General features: G+C 39.5%; 1 protein-coding gene across 5 annotated transcripts in view; it reads left to right on the top strand.

Annotated features, from left to right (window-relative positions):
- The window catches only part of PTPRA (protein tyrosine phosphatase receptor type A), a 159323-nt gene that overhangs the window by 37437 nt on the left and 102046 nt on the right, over positions 1 to 19840 (top strand). For 2 of the 5 annotated variants that reach the window (XM_088026725.1, XM_088026723.1), the window contains exon 1: positions 8953 to 8975. The exons of 2 other annotated variants lie outside the window; for them this stretch is intronic. The gene's annotated coding sequence lies outside the window, so the exon portion shown is untranslated. Of the gene's footprint in view, positions 1 to 8952; positions 8976 to 19840 lie in introns of those variants that run through there. One more of the 5 variants, XM_088026724.1, reaches the window with a different exon arrangement.

Raw genomic sequence — 19840 nt, 5'->3', positions numbered from 1 at the left:
AGAGCGTGTGAGTGGGGGGAGGGCAGAGGTAGAGGGAAGCAGGGAGAATCTCAAGCGGACCCCATGCTGAATGCAGAATCTGACACAGGGGTTCGATCTCATGACCCTGAGATCATGACCTGAGCTGAAACCAGGAGTTGGAGTTCTGAGCTACTCAGAAGCCCCTACATTTGTCTTTTCTACACTGTTACATATAGTATGTACCCTTTTGTCTTGATTCTTTCACTGAGCATGATGTTTTTTGGGTTTTGGTTTTGGTTTTTAATTGTATTTGCATTTATTTTATGCAGAAATTACTCCTGGACCTTAACTTTTTGTTTCTTTAGTTTCTTCTGGGATATCTTTTCTTTCTGTGCAGCCTCCTCTTCTGGTTTAGGAACAGCCTGCTCTTTTTCCAGTAAGGAGCATCTCGGTGTGGCAGGGAGAGTCATGTATGGGTTAATCTGATTATGAGCTCTTTAAGTTCTACGCTGCATCTTGGAGGCTTTGTTCACCTGGATGTGCTCCATGACCAGAGGATCAACATCTGAACCCTTAAGTTCAGCATTACTCTCTGCGTTTTTAAGCATGTCCAGTAAAAATTCAGCACTCTTTTTGGGCCACAGACCCTGTGTGCAGCCCCACCCTTTGCCTAGGCATGCCTACCACCTCCACCATGGTATTGATGGAATGGCACATTTTGCTTTTACAAAGTGACATTCTTCAGATACTTGGTGGCTTTTCAGATATGCATACTCTTGATGGCCTGGACAGTTTCACGTGTGTTCTTAAAGTGAACACGAAGATTTGAACTTCTTGATTGCATAATTTTGTAGAGTATTCTGGGTCAAGTGAATAGTGAACCATTTTCAGAGATCACCTCAGGCTGCTTAGGTTAAGAGTGAGCATGATATTTTTGACCTTCATCCATGTTGTTAGGTGTATTAGTAGTCAATTCCTTTGTTTCTTAGAAGAGAAGTATTCCATTGTGTGAATATACTATAGTTTATCTTCCATATGTTAATAAGCATTTAGGTTTTTTTAGTTTGATTCCCTTATGGATAAATCTGCTAGGAGTATATGTGTTCAAGTCTTTGCTTAGATATAGGTCTTTGTTTGTTTTGGGTAAATCTTAGAAGTAGAATTGCTGCTGGGTTTTATGGTTTAAGTGTATGTTTAATTTTATAAGAACCTGCCAAATTGTTTTCTGTCGTTTTACACTTTACATTCTCATCAGCAATGTGCCAGAGTTTCATTCCCTCCACATCTTCACCAACACTTGGCATGTCGGCCTTTTACTTTTTAGCCATTATAGGTGTCTCATTATGGTTCTGTTTGCATTTTCCTAGTGATTAGTGATGTTTACTAGTGATCCTACCTTCGATATCTGTTTATGTCCTTATTGGCCATTTGTATATGTGCTTTTGTGAAATGTCATCTTAAATCCTTTGCCCATTTGTTTGTTGGATTATTTGTTAATAGTATCTTATGCTTGAATTGTAACGGTTTTTTATATATTCTGGATACAATCATTAATTATGTATGTATATATATTATAGATATTCTCTCCCAGCCTGTGGCTTTTTTTAATTTTTAAAATTTAAAAGTTTTATTTAAGTAATCTCTATAACCAATGCAGGGCTTGAACTCATGATCCTGAGATCAAGAGTCATACGCTCCTCCAATTGAGCCAGCCAGGTACGCCTGTTTTTTTTTTTGTTTGTTTGTTTTGTTTTGTTTTTTTAATGGTGTCTCCCAAAGAGGAGAAATTTGTAATTTTGATGAAGTCCAAATTGACCACTTTTTTTTTTTTTTTTTAGAGTTCATGTTTTTTGTGTCCAGTCTAAGAAGTCTTTGTCTATCTGTAGTAGACTGAATTCTAAGAAGACCTCAGGGGTCTTAGGGACCTGCACTCTTTTGTATTATTTCCTTCCTGTGAGTGTGGGCAAGATCAATGAGTATGATGGGATGTTACTCCAGTGATTATGTTATATTACATGGCAAAAGGGATATTAAAGATGTAATTAAGTTATTAATTAGTTGACTGAGTCGGTTAAAGGGGAGATTATACAGATAGACCTGACCTGATCACACGAACCCTTAAAATCTGGGTCTAGAAGTCAGCCAGGAGAATTCAAAAGATTTGAAACATTTCAGCAAGAGGGAAGTTTTTTTCCGTTGCTGGCTTTGAAAATGGAGGGGTCTACATGGCAAAGATTGCAGATGGTCTGTAGCAGTGGAGAGTTGCTCCTGGGTGAGAAGGAGCGAAGAAACATGTATCTTAGTCCTATAGCTGCAGGGAGCTGAATTGTGCCACAACTATGTGAACTTGGAAGAGGATCCTAAGCACGGATGAGAACACAGCCTGGTGACACCTTGAGGTTTATCTTTGTGAGATCCTTAGCAGAAAATCCAGCCATGGACTTCTGACCTCTAACTTTGTGGTAATTTGTTACTCAGTAATATCAAATTAATACACTGTCTCAAGATTGTGAAGTTTTTTTTCTTATGTGTTCTTATGCTTTTAGCTGTTACATTTAGGTCCAGATCTAATATCCTTTCAAGTTAATGTTTGCCTTTGGCATGAGAATAAGGTGCAAAGTTCATTTTTTCCCCATATGGGTATCCAGTTGTTCTTGTTCTAGCCCTACTTATGGGGCTAGAAAGATTTGTCTGCCTCCATTGAATTGGCTTGGCATCTTTGTAGAAAATCAAATGGTCATATATGCGTGATTCTATTTCTGGACTCTCTGATCTATTCTTTTGATTTATATCTGTCTGTACACCCATAGCATACTCTTGTTTACTGCCAGGTAGTCTTCCAACCTTTTTTTTTTTCTTTATCAAAATTGTTTTGGCTATTATAAGATCTTTGGATTTTCAGGTAAATTGTAGAATCAGCTTGTCAATTTCTATTTAAAAACCTGAGAATTTGAGATTCCATTGACTCTGTAGATTAGTTTGGGACAAATGGACATCTTAACAACACTGAGTCTTTTGATGCATGCACAGATTATGTATCTCCATTTATTTAAGTATTCTGTAAGTTCAGCAGTGTTTTGTAGTTTTCAGAGTACGGGTCTTGTACATCTCTTGTTAATATTCATCCCCAGTAATTTGTGTGTTTTTAAAATTCTCTTATAAATGGTATTTTAAGATACTTCAATTTCCAACTATTTATTGATAATATATAAAGATGCAATTGATATTTATGTATATGTTTATTTTGTGTTGACTTTATATTCTGCTACTTTGTTAAACTTATTTTTTTTCTAACTCTTCTGTAGACTTTTTATTTTTTTAAGATTTTATTTATTTATTTGACAGAGACACAGCAAGAGAGGGAACACAAGCAGGGGGGAGGGGGAGGGAGAAGCAGGCCTCCTGCAGAGCAGGGAGCCCGATGCGGGGCTTGGTCCCAGGACCCTGGGATCATGACCCAAGCCGAAGACAGACGCTTAACCAACTGAGCCACCCAGGCGCTCCCTTCTTAAGGTTTTCTATCTGTAAGATCATGTTCTCTGTAAATATAGTTTTACTGTTTCTTTTCCAACATAGATAATTTTTTTTAAAGATTTTATTTATTTATTTAATTGACAGAGAGAGAGAGAGAGAGACGAGAGAGGGAACACAAGCAGGGGGAGTGGGAGAGGGAGAAGCAGGCTTCCTGCTAAGCAGGGAGCCCGATGCCGGGCTCGATCCCAGGACTCTGGGATCATGACCTGAGCAGAAGGCAGTCACTTAACCAACTGAGCCACCCAGGCGCCCCCAACATAGATAGTTTTTAATGTATTTTTCTTGCTTTGTTGCACTGGCTGGGACCCTCCAATATAATGTTGAATAAAAATGGTAAAGTGGGTATTCTTGCCTTGTTCTTGATTTTGGGAGGAGGTATTCAGTATTTCACCATTAAATGTGGCATTAGCTTTAGTTTTTCACAGACAGTTTCTATCAAGTTGACAAAGTTTTTTTATAATTCCTAATTTGCTGAAGTTTGTTGGCATGGTTTGGATTATAGGGAGAAAGAGTGCAAAGTGGCCTTACTTTTTGAACTCATATATTCTTCCAGCTATTTCTCTCTTTTTTTAAATCAACATTGTTTTGGCTATTCTACGTTCTTTTCATTTCTATGTAAATTTTATAATCAGCTTTAGAACTTTTAGCTCTGCACTTATTTTTCTAGGTCAGGGTATATTTATTTCCCTGTGCAGCATTTTGGATAAATTCTTCAGATATATTTTCAAGTTTATTAAATCTCTCTTCAGCTGTGTCTTTTCTAGTGGTTTACCTGTCTATAAAATTTTAGATTTCAATGAATATTTATATTTTGGAAGCTCCATTTGGTTGTTCCATTTTCTTCTTTTATAGTGTTTTATGCCTTCCGTATGGTTTTTTTTTAAAGATTTTATTTATTTATTTGAGAGAGAGAGAGAATGAGAGATAGAAAGCATGAGAGGGAAGAGGGTCAGAGGGAGAAGCAGACTCCCCGCTGAGCAGGAAGCCTGATGCGGGACTCGATCCGGGGACTCCAGGATCATGACCTGAGCCTAAGGCAGTCGCTTAACCAACTGAGCCACCCAGGTGCCCCCTTCCTTATGGTTTTGGTGCTTTTATCTTAATCATTGTTAAACTCATTTTATAGTCTTTATGAGACTGTTCTGTTTTCTGAATTCTGTGCATTTTGTGTTGAGGGCTTGCCGTTCCACAGTGGGTTTACTTTTGTTTGTACTAAAGATGTCTAGTGGCATCACTGGCACAGGTCAGTTTTGTTAATTTCCCATAGGGGAAGTGGGTCCTGGATCATAAGATAAAGTAAATTTAGACCTCAAATCCATATGAAGCATATGTCTGTGGTTTCAGATTGTCAAAGGAGCCTTTCTTCCTCTTGCCGCCAGCTCAAACTGAGGTAGACAAACTTTCTGGTCTTGTTTATGCAGGTAGATTTTTTCTTGGAGATTTTCATTGAGAGCATAGTCCTTTCAGGGCCACAGTTTTGCAAGAGGTCTTAGATCCAATTTCCCATCTTTCTCAGGAGCCTGCTTCCTGTGTCCTTTTCCTCTATTTGCCTTATTTATTCAAATGTCTTCACAGATGTTTCTGGGGCCAATACAGAAGTCTGCTCATACTTCCAGCTCTGTCTTTTGTTTTTTGTTTTTTGGGTTTTTTCTTTTTTAGATTTTATTTTATTATTATTATTTTTAAAGATTTTATTTATTCATTTGACAGAGAGAGACACAGTGAGAGAGGGAACACAAGCAGGGGGAGTAGGAGAGGGAGAAGCAGGCTTCCCGTGGAGCAGGGAGCCCGATGCGGGGCTCAATCCCGGGGCCCTGGGATCATGACCCGAGCTGAAGGTAGACGCTCAATGACTGAGCCACCCAGGTGCCCCTAGATTTGATTTGATTTGATTTGATTTGATTTATTTTTTAAGATTTTGTTTATTTATTTGACAGAGAGATAGCGAGAGAGGGAACACAAGCAGGGGGAGAGGGAGTGGGTGAAGCAGGCCTCCCGCTGAGCAGGGAGCCTGATGTGGGGCTCGATCCCAGGACCCTGGGATCATGACCTGAGCCTAAGGCAGACACTCAATGACTGAGCCACCCAGCCCCGCCCCCAGATTTTATTTTAAAATAATCTCTACCCCTCAATGTGAGGCTTGAACTCACAACCCCGAGATCAAGAATCATGTGCTCCACTGACTGAGCCAGCTAGATGCCCCCCAGCTCTGGTTCACATTTTGTCTCATGCCACTGGCAGTTTTGTTTACTTTCTTAGAACTTAGCTAAGCTTCTCAAAGTACGTTAGTGTTTCTCCAGCATTTCTAGATTATAGTAACTGGAGATTTAAGTACATTTCCTAGATTGCTGTGTTGCAAGATAAAAAAGATGACTCTGTGCTTTAAAGATTGAGCTTAATATACAGAGATACTGGATGTCGGCCAAACCATAAAACTAATTTTTACATATTCATTTATTAATTTCTATTTTTAAATGGCAGCTCCTCTTTAAAAAGGAGATCAGGAGCGTGATTTTCCTGTCTACTTCCTGAGGAAGCAAAAAGGCAGAAACTTGGTGAATAGCAAGACCAGTGGTTGCTATAGTAAGCATGAGACTTCCTGGCACTGGCAATTCTATTAAGAGTAGGAAATGAAATCATGGCAGTGTCTCCTTAATTTGCCACAAGGTTTTGTTTCCCATCTTTGGAGTAGGAGATTCTGCTATATCAAGGAATTGGCTCTTCCAGTTTATTTTATTCAGTTAGACAGTGATTAGAAAGTCTCACTGGCTGTGTACATTGCACCATATTTAGGAGTTTTGTAATTATGTGACAGTTATGATACATTTCAAACAGGGCTTCAAAACTTTCCATTTAGCTCCTTTTGGAGGGAAGCCCTTTTCTCAAATGGCTGTTGATGTACATTGGTTAGAGGCCCTGTTCAACCAGGGAGTGAGAGCATAGATTTTGGAATCAGTATCCCTAGATTTGAGTCTTATCTTTGCCACTTACCAGTTTGACTGCAGACAAGTTATTTAACTGATCTGTGCCACAGTTTTTCATCTGCAAAATGAAGCATCTATTTCCTGTACTTGTTTCAGAGATAATGTTAAATGTACATTATACAGTTTGATACAGTGCCTGACGTAATAAGCACTTAATAAATGGTTATTATTCTGATCCTTGTTGAGCTGCTGCTTTTTCATGTGCCTGGTTATCTCTAATTGGTAATCAGCCACAGAACTGGCATCTCCCAAGATTTGACCAAGTCGATTATTTCAAAGATCTAAGCAGACTACATCTGTGCCTTGAAAAGCAGAAAAAACTCCCAGAAAACAGAAACTAAGTAATTATTAAGTCATTGAATAGTAATGATCATTATTATTTATACTTAATAATGTATATGATCCATGTTTGCCTGGGCCTTTATTTAATGCTTTTTAAAATTTGGTGTTTGGGGCGCCTGGGTGGCTCAGTTGGTTAAGCGACTGCCTTCGGCTCAGGTCATGATCCTGGAGTCCTGGGATCGAGTCCCACATCGGGCTCCCTGCTCAGCAGGGAGTCTGCTTCTCCCTCTGACCCTCCCGTCTCTCATGCTCTCTCTCTCTCTTATTCTCTCTCTCTCAAATAAATAAATAAAATCTTTAAAAAAAATAAAAATAAAATTTGGTGTTTGTCTTTTTAAACCTTACTATTATCAAGTTCAAGAATAAGCTAAACTAAAAAGAAACTGCTCTCTTAGAATAGGAAAAAGTCAAATTTGTAAGGTATACCATTAACTTTCTCTGTTTTGAACTAGGGGAAAGACTTAGGAACAAAGAGCCTGGGGTGCAGGCTGGCTCAGTCAGTAGAGCATGCTGCTCTTGATCTCGGGGTTGTATGTTTGCGCCCCACATTGAGTGTAGAGATTACTTAAAAAATAATAATAAAAAAGAGCCCCTCCTTTTTTTAAAGATTCTATTTATTTGAGAGAGAGAGAGAGAGAGCACACAAGCGGGGGGGGGGGGGGAGAGACAAGGAGAGAAGCAGAGGGAGACGCAGGGCTCAATCCCAGGATCCTGAGATCATGACCTTAGCTGAAGTCAGATGCTTAACTGACTGAGCCACCCAGGGGCCCCCAAAAGAGCCTTTTTGTAGATTGCTTACAGTATGTGTTCTAGGAATTCTGCTGAGCTCTATGAATATTAACAATTTTTTTTGAGAGAGAGAAAGTGAGCAGGGAGGGGCAGAGAGAGAATCTTAAGTAGGCTCTACACCTAGCATGGAGCCTCTTGGGGCTGGATCTCACGACCCTGAGATTATGACCTAAGCCAAAATCAAGAGTTGGGTGCTTAACTGACTGAGCCACCCGGGCACTCTTCTATGAATATTATTAAGACATAGTTTTTAACCTCAAGGATCTTACTGTCTGTGGAGGGAGGCCATAAACAGTTGCAATAGTTTGTGACAAGTACTTTGCTAGAGGTAATGATGGACTCTGCTGACTAAGAGAAAGGAAGGAATTGGGACAACTGGGATTTCTGGTTTGGGCAAGGGGATAGATCAGAGCTGGCAGACTGTGACCTGCTGATATCTTTTGCACAGCCCAGAAACAAAGAACTGTTTTTACCTCTTGAAGTGGTTGAAAAAATCAGAAGTATATTTTATGACATGGACATGGGGAAATTACATAAAATTCAAATTTCAGTGTTTGTAAAGCTTTGTTAGACTACATCTATGCTCAGACTTGTCTGTGGCTCCTTTTGTGCTAAAACAGCAGAGCTAAATAATTGTGACAGAGGCTGTATTATCTGGAAAGCCAAATATTTACTGTGTGGCTCTTTATAGAAAAAGTTGGCTGACTCCTGGGGTAGGTGGTGATTTTTATCCACTGGGATAAGCAATTAGGGGAACAGGTATAAAATAAAATAACATATTTCTTTGAGTGTTGGTTATTTGAATCAGAGGTGCTTGTGAGATATGCAAGTCTAGAAGACAAGGGTATGCATAGATCTGGGGTTCTAAAGAGAACCGAGGCTGAAGATAGATGGAGAAGAAAGGATGAGATCCAGAAGAATGGGTGGGAGAATGGTTCTCAGCCCTGACTGCACAGTGGAATCACCTGGATTACTTAAAAACAAACAAACAAACAAAACCCAAGCAGGACAATCAAAAGTATTTTCAGTCATTGCCAGATGTCCCCTAGAGGAACAGTGCAGTAGAATAGTCCTAGTTTTGGGATAAGAGGAGGAGTACTGCCTTCCCTGGAAAGACCTGATTTCTCATTGAATTCAGTTCCCATGACCTCTTTAGGGATCTGGATTATTTAAGGTGGAGCTCTATGAGACATCTTGTTAGAGTGTATTCCTCTCCCTGGGAACAATCCGTGGGTCTAAATTGGGCTGTTTTGTTTTTCTAAAGGTTTTTTCCTTTGCTAATTGCGGGTGACACACCAAAAAAAAAAAAAATTATTTATGGAATTCCAGTGAGTGGTGATGGATGATGCAGTTCAAGTAACTAAGGTAAGAAATAAAACCAGAGCTGCAAGGAGGCTTTGTCACCAGAGTTAGTGTCCTCACAAAATAAAGCTAAAATCAGGTTCTCTGCCACTCCATTTTATTTCGAAGCTGTAAGACTGGCTTATTTTTGTGTTTAAAAACATTATAATTATCCTTTGAGAGAGTGGTTGTCAAACTGGTCATGATTTTGAATCACTTAAAGAACTCTTTAAGGGGCCACTGGGTGGCTCAGTTGGTTAAGTGTTTGCCTCCGGCTCAGGTCATGATCCCAGGGTCCTGGGTTCCAGTGCCATGTCAGGCTGCCTGATCAGCAGGGAGCCTGCTTTTCCCTCTGCCCGCTGCTCCCCCTGCTTGTGCTCTCTCATTCTTTCTCTCTCTCTGACAAATAAATAAAATCCTTTAAAAAATATTTAAAAAAAAGAGCTTTTTAAAAAAAGACCGAAGTCTGTGCCCTGTCACCCTTCCCTTGTTGAATTAAAGTTTCTGTGAGTAGAGCACAGTAATCCTGATCTCCATACTTGTTGAAGAACTGATGCATGGAACAAAGAGTGCAATACTCTGTCTTATGTGTAGTATTCAGTAACTTGTATTAATAAGGAAACATGGATTTTTGTTATTCAACCTTCCCATTGCTCCAAGTTTTAAGTAGGAGTGTAAACCAGCACTACAGCTTTGGAAAACTGTTGGGTATTTTCTACAGTTCCATTCCTACATATTTACCGTTGAGAAATGAAAATGGATGTCTACAAAAGGACTTGCATATAAATGTACACTGAAGCTTTATTTGTAATAGCTTAAAAAATGGAAATAATCAAATGTCCAAAAATAGGTGAATAGATAAATATAAATTGTGATATAGTCATATAATGGAATTTTTTTCAGCGATAGAAAGGAACAGACTACCACTACACATAACAATATGGATGAATCTTAGAGATATAGTGTTGAGTGAAAGAAGCCAGACACAGAAAAAGTGGATGTAGTTCAGTTACCAGAAGATGAGATATGATGGTAGTCAGACTAATGGTTCCCTTAATAGGAGGTGGGAGGTCATGACTAGAGTGAGGCATGAGAACCTCTGCAGCACTGAAAAGATTTTATAGGTTAATGTGTTTGTATATATATTTCTTTTTTGTTGTTTCTTTTGGTAAAATATACAGAACATAAAATTTACCATTTTCATCATTTTTAAGTGTACAATTCATTGGCATTAAGTGTATTCACGTTGTCGTGCAGCCATCACCACCATCCATCTCCAGAACTTTTTAATCATCCCCAACTGAAACCAACTCATTATACAATAAATCCCATTCCTCCAACCCTTCCTCCAACCCCTGGCAACCACCATTCATTATACTTTCCGTCTCTATAAATTTGATTACTCTAGGTAGTTCATGTAAATGGAAGTCTACAATATTCATCTTTTTGTGTCTGGCTTATTTCAGTTAGTGTAAGGTCTTCAGGTTTCATCCATGTTGTAGCATGTATCACAGTTTGCTTTTTAAGGCTGAATGATATTCTATGTATATACTACATTTTATTAATCCCTTCATCTTTTTGGCAGACATTTGAGTTTTCTCCACCTTTTGGCTATTGCGAATAATGCCATAAGAATATTGGTATACAGGTATCTCTTCAAGTCCCTGCTTTCAGTTCTTTCGGGGTAGGTACTTAGAAGTGGAATTGCTAGGGCGCCTGGGTGGCTCAGTTGGTTGGGCGACTGCCTTCGGCTCGGGTCATGATCCTGGAGTCCCGGGATCGAGTCCCGCATCGGGCTCCCTGCTCAGCGGGGAGTCTGCTTCTTCCTCTGACCCTCCCCCCTCTCATGCTCTCTCTCTCTCATTCTGTCTCAAATAAATAAATAAAATCTTTCAAAAAAAAAAAAAAGAAGTGGAATTGCTAGACCAGATGGTCATTAATTCCATGTTCAGGGATTTTTTTTTTTTTTTTTTTTTTTTTAAGGAACCGTCATACTGTTTTCTACAGTGGCTGTACCATTTTACAGTCCCATCAATACTGCACAAGGGTCCTGATTTTTCTGTATCCTCACCAGCACTTACTTTGGGTTTTTTTTGTATTCATTTATTTTTTTAAAATTTTAATTCCAGGGGCGCCTGGGTGGCTCAGTCACTAAGCGTCTGCCTTCGGCTCAGGTCATGATCCCAGGATCCTGGGATCGAGCCCCACATCGGGCTCCCTGCTTGGTGGGAAGCCTGCTTCTCCCTCTCCCACTCCCCCGCTTGTGTTCCTGCTCTCGCTGTCTCTCTCTCTCTCTCTCTGTCAAATAAATAAATAAATCTTTAAAAAAATTTTAATTCCAATATAGTTAACATAGAGTGTTAAATTAGTTTCAGGTGTACAGTATAGTGATTCATCACTTCCATACATCACCCTGCGCTCATCACAAGTGCACTCCTTATTCCCCATCATCTATTTCCCCCATGCTCCCTACTCACCTCCCTTCTGGTAACCATCAATTTGTTCTCTGTAGTTAGGAGTCTGTTTCTTTGTTTTTCCCTCTTTCTTTTTTTCGTTTGCTCATTTGTTTCTTGAATTCCACTTTTGAGTAAAATCACATGGTATTTGTCTTTCTCTGACTTACTTTGCTTAGCGTTATATTCTCTAGCTCCATCCCATGTCCTTGAAAATGGCAGGATTTCATTCTTTTTTTAATGGCTGAATAATATTCCTCTGTGTGTGTGTGTGTGTGTGTGTGTGTGTGCACGTGTGTACATACACACCCCAAATCTTCCTTATCCATTCATGTATCAGGGACCGTTGGGGTGCTTCCATAATTTGGATATTGTAAATAATGCTGCCATAGGGGCGCCTGGGTGGCTCAGTCGTTAAGTGTCTGCCTTCGGCTCAGGTCATGATCCCAAGGTCCTGGGATCTAGCCCTGCATCGGGCTCCCTGCTCGGCGGGGAGCCTGCTTCTCCCTCTCCCACTCCCCCTGCTTGTGTTCCTGCTCTCGCTGTCTCTCTCTCTCTGTCAAATAAAATCTTTAAAATACATATATATATAAAATAATGCTGCTATAAACATAGCAGTACACATATTCCTTTGAATTAGTGTATTTGTATGTCCTGGCTAAATACCCAGTAAGTGCAATTACCAGATCATAGGGTTATTTTTTGAGGAACTTAAACTTTTTGAGGAACCACTGTATTGTTTTTCACAGTGGCTGTACCAGTTTGCATTGCCACCAACAATGCTAGAGGGTTCCTTTTTCTCCACATCCTCTTCAACACTTGTTGTTACTTGTGTTTTTGATTTTAGCCATTTGGACAGGTGTGAGGTAATATCTCATTTTTTAATAATAGGCATACAAATGGGTGTAAAGTGGTATCCTGTTGTGGTTTTGCTTTTCATTTCCTTAGTGATTAGTGATGTTGAGAGCATCTTTTCATCTGCTTATTGACCACTTGGATATCTTCTTTGGAGAAATGTCTATTCAAGTACTTTGCCCATTTTAAAAATTCAGTTATCATAATTTTTTTTGTAAAGGTAAGATTATACCATGCATGTTCTATAACTAAAAAAATTTTAATTCTTACTGTAATATGCATATACAAGGTTATAAAGAAAATACTGCAAAAGAGCCTGAAATAAACATGTTCTTCAGCTCCCTATCCCACTCTGCTGAGATAGGCTTTAATTGTTTTTGAGACTTTTTTTTAAGCTTTTATTTATTTATTTGAGAGAGAGAATGAATATGAACGAGGTAGCACAAGGACGGGGAGCTTCAGAGGGAAAGGGAGAAGCAGGCTCCCCGCTGAGCAGGGAGCCCAACACAGGGCTCCATCCCAGGACCCTGGGAACATGACCTGAGCTGAAGACAGACGCTTAACCAACTGAACCACCCAGGCCCCCCAAGACTGGTTTTTGATGACCTCCATTTATAAAGCTAGATAATACACTTATATTGTTGTTTCTTTCTTTAACCTTTTTAAAAAAGTCACCTTACCTGATTTTCTACTTCTCCAGTATGAATAATGAGGATTTTTACCTCACCATCCTCTGCCCTCCAATTTGTTGTTTATATTATTTTTTTTCCTTCTTTTGTGTATTAGATTCCTGAGGCTGCCATAACAAAGGTACTGTAAATTGGGTGGTTCAAAGAACAGAAATTTATTATTTCACAGTTCTGGAGCCTAGAAGTCCAAAATCAAGGTGTCACCAGGGCTGCTTCCTTCTGAGGGCTGAGAGAGAGAATCTGTTCTTCCCTCTCTTAGCTCTTGGTAGCCTCAGGCATCCCTTGACTTATACATGGTGTTCTCCCTGTGACTTCACATCATTTCCTTCTATGCATGTCTGTCTCTGGGTCCAAATGTCTTTTTTTTTATATATATTTTATTTATTTATTTAATAGAGACAGTGAGAGAGGGAACACAAGCAGGGGGAGTGGGAGAGGGAGAAGCAGGCCTCCCGTCAAGCAGGGAGCCTGAGTGGGGCTTGATCCCAGGACCCTGGGATCATGACCTGAGCCGAAGGCAGTCACCTAACCGCGGAGCCACCCAGGTGCCCCAAATGTGCTTTTTTTTTTCCCTTAAGTATACCAGTTGTATTGGATTAGGGCCCATTCTGATGACCTCATCTTATCATGATCAACTGCAAAGACCTTGTTTCCAAATAAGATCATATTCACAGGTATTGAGAGTTGGGACTTTAACATGTTTTGAGGAGACACAAATTAACCCATTACAAGTTGGGTAACTTTCTAATTACCAGAAGTGCTCTTCAACCTCTGTCTTTTGTTTTGTTAATTTTCAGCAGTATTTCTTTCTTTCTTTTTTTAAAGATTTTATTTATTTATTTGACAGAGAGAGAGACAATGAGAGAGGGAACACAAGCAGGGGGGAGTGGGAGAGGGAGAAGCAGGCTTCCCACCAAGCAGGGAGCCCGATGTGGGGCTCGATCCCAGGACCCTGGGATCATGACCTAAGCTGAAGGCAGACACTTAACGACTGAGCCACCCAGGCACCCCAGGCACCCCTATTTTCAGCAGCATCCCTATCTTTCTATAAGATATAGTCTTCAGTTTCACCTGTCAAAATTTTAACCTCTGCATACTGTCCTCAGAACACCACCAAGCCTTTTATGGTCTGGCCATAGGTTCTCTCTAAAACTGAAAAAGCCCATAAACAGCATTTATATTACTATAGCTAAGTAAATATTATTCATTGTCAGGCCAAGTATTGTTTTCTGGGTTTATATGTTTTACCCTGAAGATTTAATGTGCTGGACCCTGGGCTGTTCAAAGGAGAAAATGAAGAAAAAGTTTGTTCTTTTTTGAAAGTATCAGTTATTTCCAGTCATATATTTTTTTTAAGCTTCTATTTATTTGTCAGAGAGAGAGCGAGCACAAGCAAGGGGAGCTGCAGGTAGAGGGAGAAGCAGGCTCCCCACTGAGCAAGGAGCCGGATGTGGGACTCGATCCCAGGACCCTGGGATCATGACCTGAACTAAAGGCAGACACTTAACCAACTGAGCCACCCAGCTGCCCCTCCAGTCATATTTTTATTTCATATTTAGACTATTCCTTTCTCAATTTTTTTTTTAAGATTTTTTTTATTTGAGAGAGTGAGAGCAAGAGAAGGAAAAGCAGACTCACCACTGAGCAGGGAGTCCGATGTGGGGCTCCATACCAGGACTTTGAGATCACGACCAGAACCGAAGGCAGATGCTTAACTGACTGAGCCACCCAGGCGCCCCTGTTATACAATTTTTTTCTTGGCGATTCTAATCTTCTTCCTTTCTTGTCTGTCTTTATTATTATCTCACTTTTTCCCAAGCTCAGTCATACACATTCTAGCCCATCAAGACCCTGCTCACATTTTATTAACTGTTTTTTAGGCTGTCTGCACAACTGCATTCTTGAGATTTTCCTTACATTTTTGAGTTGGACCCACTCCAGTGATCTTTGATCTTAGTCTTCCTTTTTTATTTTTTCCAATTTTATTTATTTATTTATTTTAGCCAGAGAGAGAGAGAGAGAGAGAGAGAGTGTGAGTGAGCGGGGGGACGGGGAGAGGGAGAAAGAGATTCCCAAGCGGGATTCTGTGCTGAATGTGGAGCCAATGCAGGGCTCAGTCCCATGAACCTGAGATCATGACCTGAGCCAAAATTAAGAGTTGGGTGTCCAACCGACTGAGCCACCAGGCACCCAATTTTTTCTTTTTTTTTCTTGTTTTGTTGGAGTTTATTCTCAAGTAACATCTTGAGAGAAAGGGTACATGGCAAATAAACTTTAATGCTTTCTGATGTTCTTCCCTCATGTTTGTGTGATGATTTGAGTATAGACTTCTAGGTTGCAGGTTATTTCCCTCAGAGCTTTGAAGTCATTGCTCTGTTTTTTCTGACATCCATTGTTGCTTATGAGATGTAGAAATTTAGCCTCAGTTTTGTTTTCCTTTAGGAAATTAATTTTCTTCCATCTCTGGAAGCTTATCTTCTAAAATATTCCATATATTCTAGAATTCCATAGTGGTATACTTACTTGGTAGACCCCCTTAATCTGAAGATTAATATTTTTCATGTTTAATGAATTGTCTTAAGTTCTTTTCTTTTTTATTTTTTTAAGATTTATTTTGAAGAGAGAGTGCAAAAGTGAGGGGAGAGGGAGAGAATCTCAAGCGGACTTCCTGCTGAGTGCAGAGCCTGAGGTGGGGCTCTGTCTCACAACCCTGAGATCATGACCTGAGCTGAAACCAAGAGTCAGATGCTCAGCTGACTGAGCCACCCACGTGCCCCTTGTTTTCTGATTTTTAAAAATTGCATTTGGTTTTTGGAACCCTAGAGTGAGCTCTCAGCTCCTCCCTGCATTCCACAGTGGCTATGGAAAAGAGGGACCAAGTGAGCTGTTATTACCAGTATAAGTGTGTTATCATTTCATTCTTATCACTACAGGTGCAGATTTTGAGGCTCGAGGAACATGTAGAATATTTCTTAGGGAAAAAGTTTAAGTGTAAACTGTTAGAATTTGGCCTTGTGGTATTTGTATGGAACTCCACATTTTGAAGGTGTATATTAAGGTGGTGGCTTGATCTGGGCTGTCAAAATCAAGTCAAGAAATGTATAATTTGAATACCAGTCGTCATTTTGGTCATGGTAAAGGATTAGTGAATACAAAGAAAAATAAGGAACCCATGAGGGAGACACTTGGATAGTGCCTACTGTGTACTAGACTCAATGATAGAGGTTTTACATTATTACATACAGATATGTTTACACGTATATTACATATTTTATAAACAGCAGTCCTCTGATATTGGTGGGGAGAGATTGCTGTTTTAAAGATGAAGAAATGAAAACCCAAAAGTTAAATACCAAGCTATAGTAGTGACAGAACTAAGATTCAGATGTAAGTTTGTGTGACTCTACCCTGATGCCTCTCTAAGGAAATAATCGCTTTCTTAATTTCTCATGTGTGTCTCTAACCTGAGCAGTGTTAGTCCTTTGTTCTTCACATGTATTGGGCATTTGCTGAAGTAAGCACTTTTGAGGGGATTCAGGGAAGTAGAAGACTTGGATTCTGCTCTCAAGGAGTGTATAGTGTATGTTGGGGACACAAAAAAGATGTTTGCCTATGGGGAGCTCATTGAAGACAGGGACGGGTCTTAATTGGCTTTCTAAACCCAGCATGTGGCATAGTGCCTGGCTTTTCAATGAAAATTTGTTGAGTCAGTGGCTGAACTGGAAAATGAATGCATGAACTTAAGGATAAGGACTTTACCTTTTTCTTTCTTGCATCCCTAACATTTAATGCAATGCCTGGCCTGTAATGGGACTCAGATAAAATATTGATGTGTGAGTGGTAGAGGAAGAAAAGCTGTGGAAGCTAAAATTTACTTGTAATTGTGTCCAGAGAACCAGGAACCCAGGCAACGTTTGAGAAAGCAGATAACTCTCACATGTCAAATGCAAGTTAAGGAGAATGAAAACTGTTGGAAAAAAAATTGGATTTGATGAGAAGATTATTTGTAGATTTGAGAGTGAAGGCATTAAGAACACAATGAGGTCATTAAGGAGAGGTGGATAGTGAGGAACTAAAAGCAAGTACACTTTTTTTTTAATAGATTTTATTTGAGAGAGAGCATGCATGCACATGAGCTGGGGGGGCAGTGGGAGGGTGGGGACGGAGAAGCAGATGCCCTGCTGACCAGGGAACCTGATGAGGTGCTCCATTACAGGACCTTGGAATCATGACCTGAGTGAGCTGAAGGCACGCACTTAACTTACAGAACCACCCAGGCACCCCAAAAGCAAAGTATATCTTACCCACGTTGGTGGTATGAGGAAAGAAGGGAAAAGAGAACGCTGTAGGGTTAAATGGGGGTAGTTATTGTGTTTGCATTTTTAAAAATCTGTTTGGAACATCTGTGCCTATTTGTAAACAGGAAAATGAGGGCTGAAGAGGAAAGTTTGAAGGTACCAGAAGGAAAGGCATACTGTAGGGGGAAGGATCTCAAATGGGATCAGGACACAGAGATTAATAGTCTTTGAAAGGATGAGGAAATCTCTTCTTCTGGTCTAAACAGAGAGAATAGAGGCTCTGTAGAGAAGAAGGGAGAGGCGATGTCCTCTTATCACTAAAGCCATCTGTTCAGAGGGAGCTTTGAGCTACTGTGCTAGAAACTGACAAAGAAAGGATGTTTTCTGCATAGCACTGAGACCCAGAGTGTGATACTTCGGAGTTATGGTTGGCAGCCTGAGACAGGAATGGTGAAACTAGATGGTGTGGATAATCCATAAATCAAGATGGCACTTTTTTGTAGATTAGGGAATTATGGGATGGAGCTTGTCTTCGTCCACTCAGGCTGCCATAACAAAATACCTTGGTGGCTTAAACAACTGAAATTTATTTCTCAAAGTTCTAGAGACTGGCAGTCCAACATCAAGGTGTTAATAGGATTGATGTCTGGTAAGAACACTCTCCTTGGATTGCAGAGACCTGACTTCTTGATATATCCTCATATGGCCTTTCTTTGGTGCATGGGGGGCAGGGGAGGGGTGAGGGCAGAGAGATCTCTCTTCCTCTTCTTCTAAGGCCACTAATCCTATCATGAGAGCCTCACCCCCATGATCTAGTATAACCCTAATTACCTCCTGAAGGCCCTGCCTCCACATAATCATATTGGGGATTAGAGCTTCAGTATGAGAATTTGGGAGGGAGACACAAACATTCAGTCTGTAACAGAGGTATATACTTTTGTTCGCTCCTCTTCTAAATGGTTCAGAAGTTTTTATAATTTTCATTAATATCATTAACCAACAGTTTGGATACCTGTTATGTGGAGGTTTTTATTTTAGTGTTGGTAAAACAACAAAGTAAGAAAATTCCTGCCTGGAGGTTTCTGGTCTTATTGAGGAGCTAGATCATATATATAAAAAGCTAAATTACCATATAGCACATAGCATTATAGACTAAGTGCCAAATGAGTAGAACAGACACATGTCAGAGATTATAGCAGTGTACCTTGAGGTTCATTTCCCTGTAGCTTATGAACATTTAAATGTTAACACTTTTGGGGCGCCTGGGTGGCCAGTTGGTTAAGCATTTGTCTTCGGCTCAGGTCATGATCCCCGGAGCCTGGATCTAGCCCCACATTGGCCTCTTGGCTCAGGGGGGAGCCTGCTACTCCTCCTCCCTCAGCCTGCCGCTCTAGCTACTTGTGCTCATTCTCTCTCTCTCTCTCTCTCTGTCAGTCAAATCTTAAAAAAAAGTTACCATTTTTATGAATATATGCCAGTTTGAGAGGTAAAAAAAAAACCCTGATTGTATTAATTTGCTTTTTTGTTATTAGTAAAGATGGCTTTTTAAAATTTATCATTATAATTTCACATTTTTATGAATTGCCTATTTGTGCTTTTTGTCCATTCTTCCATGGATGTGTTTGTACTTACTGATTTGTACACACTTTAATAAGATTATTTAGCTCTTTGTCTGTAACATTTTGAAAATGCTTTTCCTAGTTTCTTACTTTGATTTAAATTTTATTTATGATGTTTTGTTGACATATAGGAGTTTAAACATTTTTTGTATTTGAAGTTACTCAGTTTCTCTGTTTATGTTTAGAAAGTGCTACTGTACCTCAAGAACAGACAAATATCTACAAATGTTTCCTTCAAGATGTTTTATAGTTTATACTTAACTTTAAACCATTTGGAACATTTTTTTTGGAATATTGCATGAAATGAGCTAATTTACTTTTTGCTCAATTAATTTAGCAGTTTTCCTAGTACTGTTTATTAAATAATTCTTTCATTTTCTCCTGATTTGAAATTCTTTTCTTATCATCTGTGGAATACTTGGGTATATAAATTTTCTTGCTTGTTAATCTCTTTCTGCACCATTACCAGAGAGTTTTAATGAAGCTAATTATGTAACATCTCATAGTACAGATACCTTTTATTTGTTTTAAAACAATGCCTAGACTAAACTGTATATTTACAGGGTTTTTTTTTTTGTTTAAGATTTATTTTAGAGAGAGAGCACAAGTGAGAGCGGCACAGGGCAAGGGAGAGAGAATCTCAAGCAGAGTCTGCATGGGGCTTGATCCCAGGACCCCGAGATCATGACCTGAGTCAAAACCAGGAGTCAGATGCTTAACAGACTGTGCCACCCAGGCGCCCTTTTCTTTTTTTCACTTTTTAATTTTAAAATAATTTAAGACTCAAAAGCTGCAAAATACTACAGGTTCCCATTACACATCATCCAGTATGCTCCAATAATATCTTACATAAATAACCACAGTACATTTTCAAAAGCAGGAAATTGATATAGGTATAATCCTATTAGCTAAAAAACAGACCTTATTTTGGATTTTTTGCTGAATTTTACCTGTATATATGTATGTTTTTGGTGT

The sequence above is a fragment of the Eumetopias jubatus genome, unplaced genomic scaffold (genome assembly GCF_037043125.1).
Source record: "Eumetopias jubatus isolate StellerSeaLion01/CBP00866 unplaced genomic scaffold, mEumJub1_p1.0 scaffold_9, whole genome shotgun sequence".
NCBI lineage: Eukaryota > Metazoa > Chordata > Mammalia > Carnivora > Otariidae > Eumetopias > Eumetopias jubatus.
The sequence above is the reverse complement of the archived record's forward strand: the minus strand, read 5'-3'. Positions and strand labels throughout refer to the sequence as shown.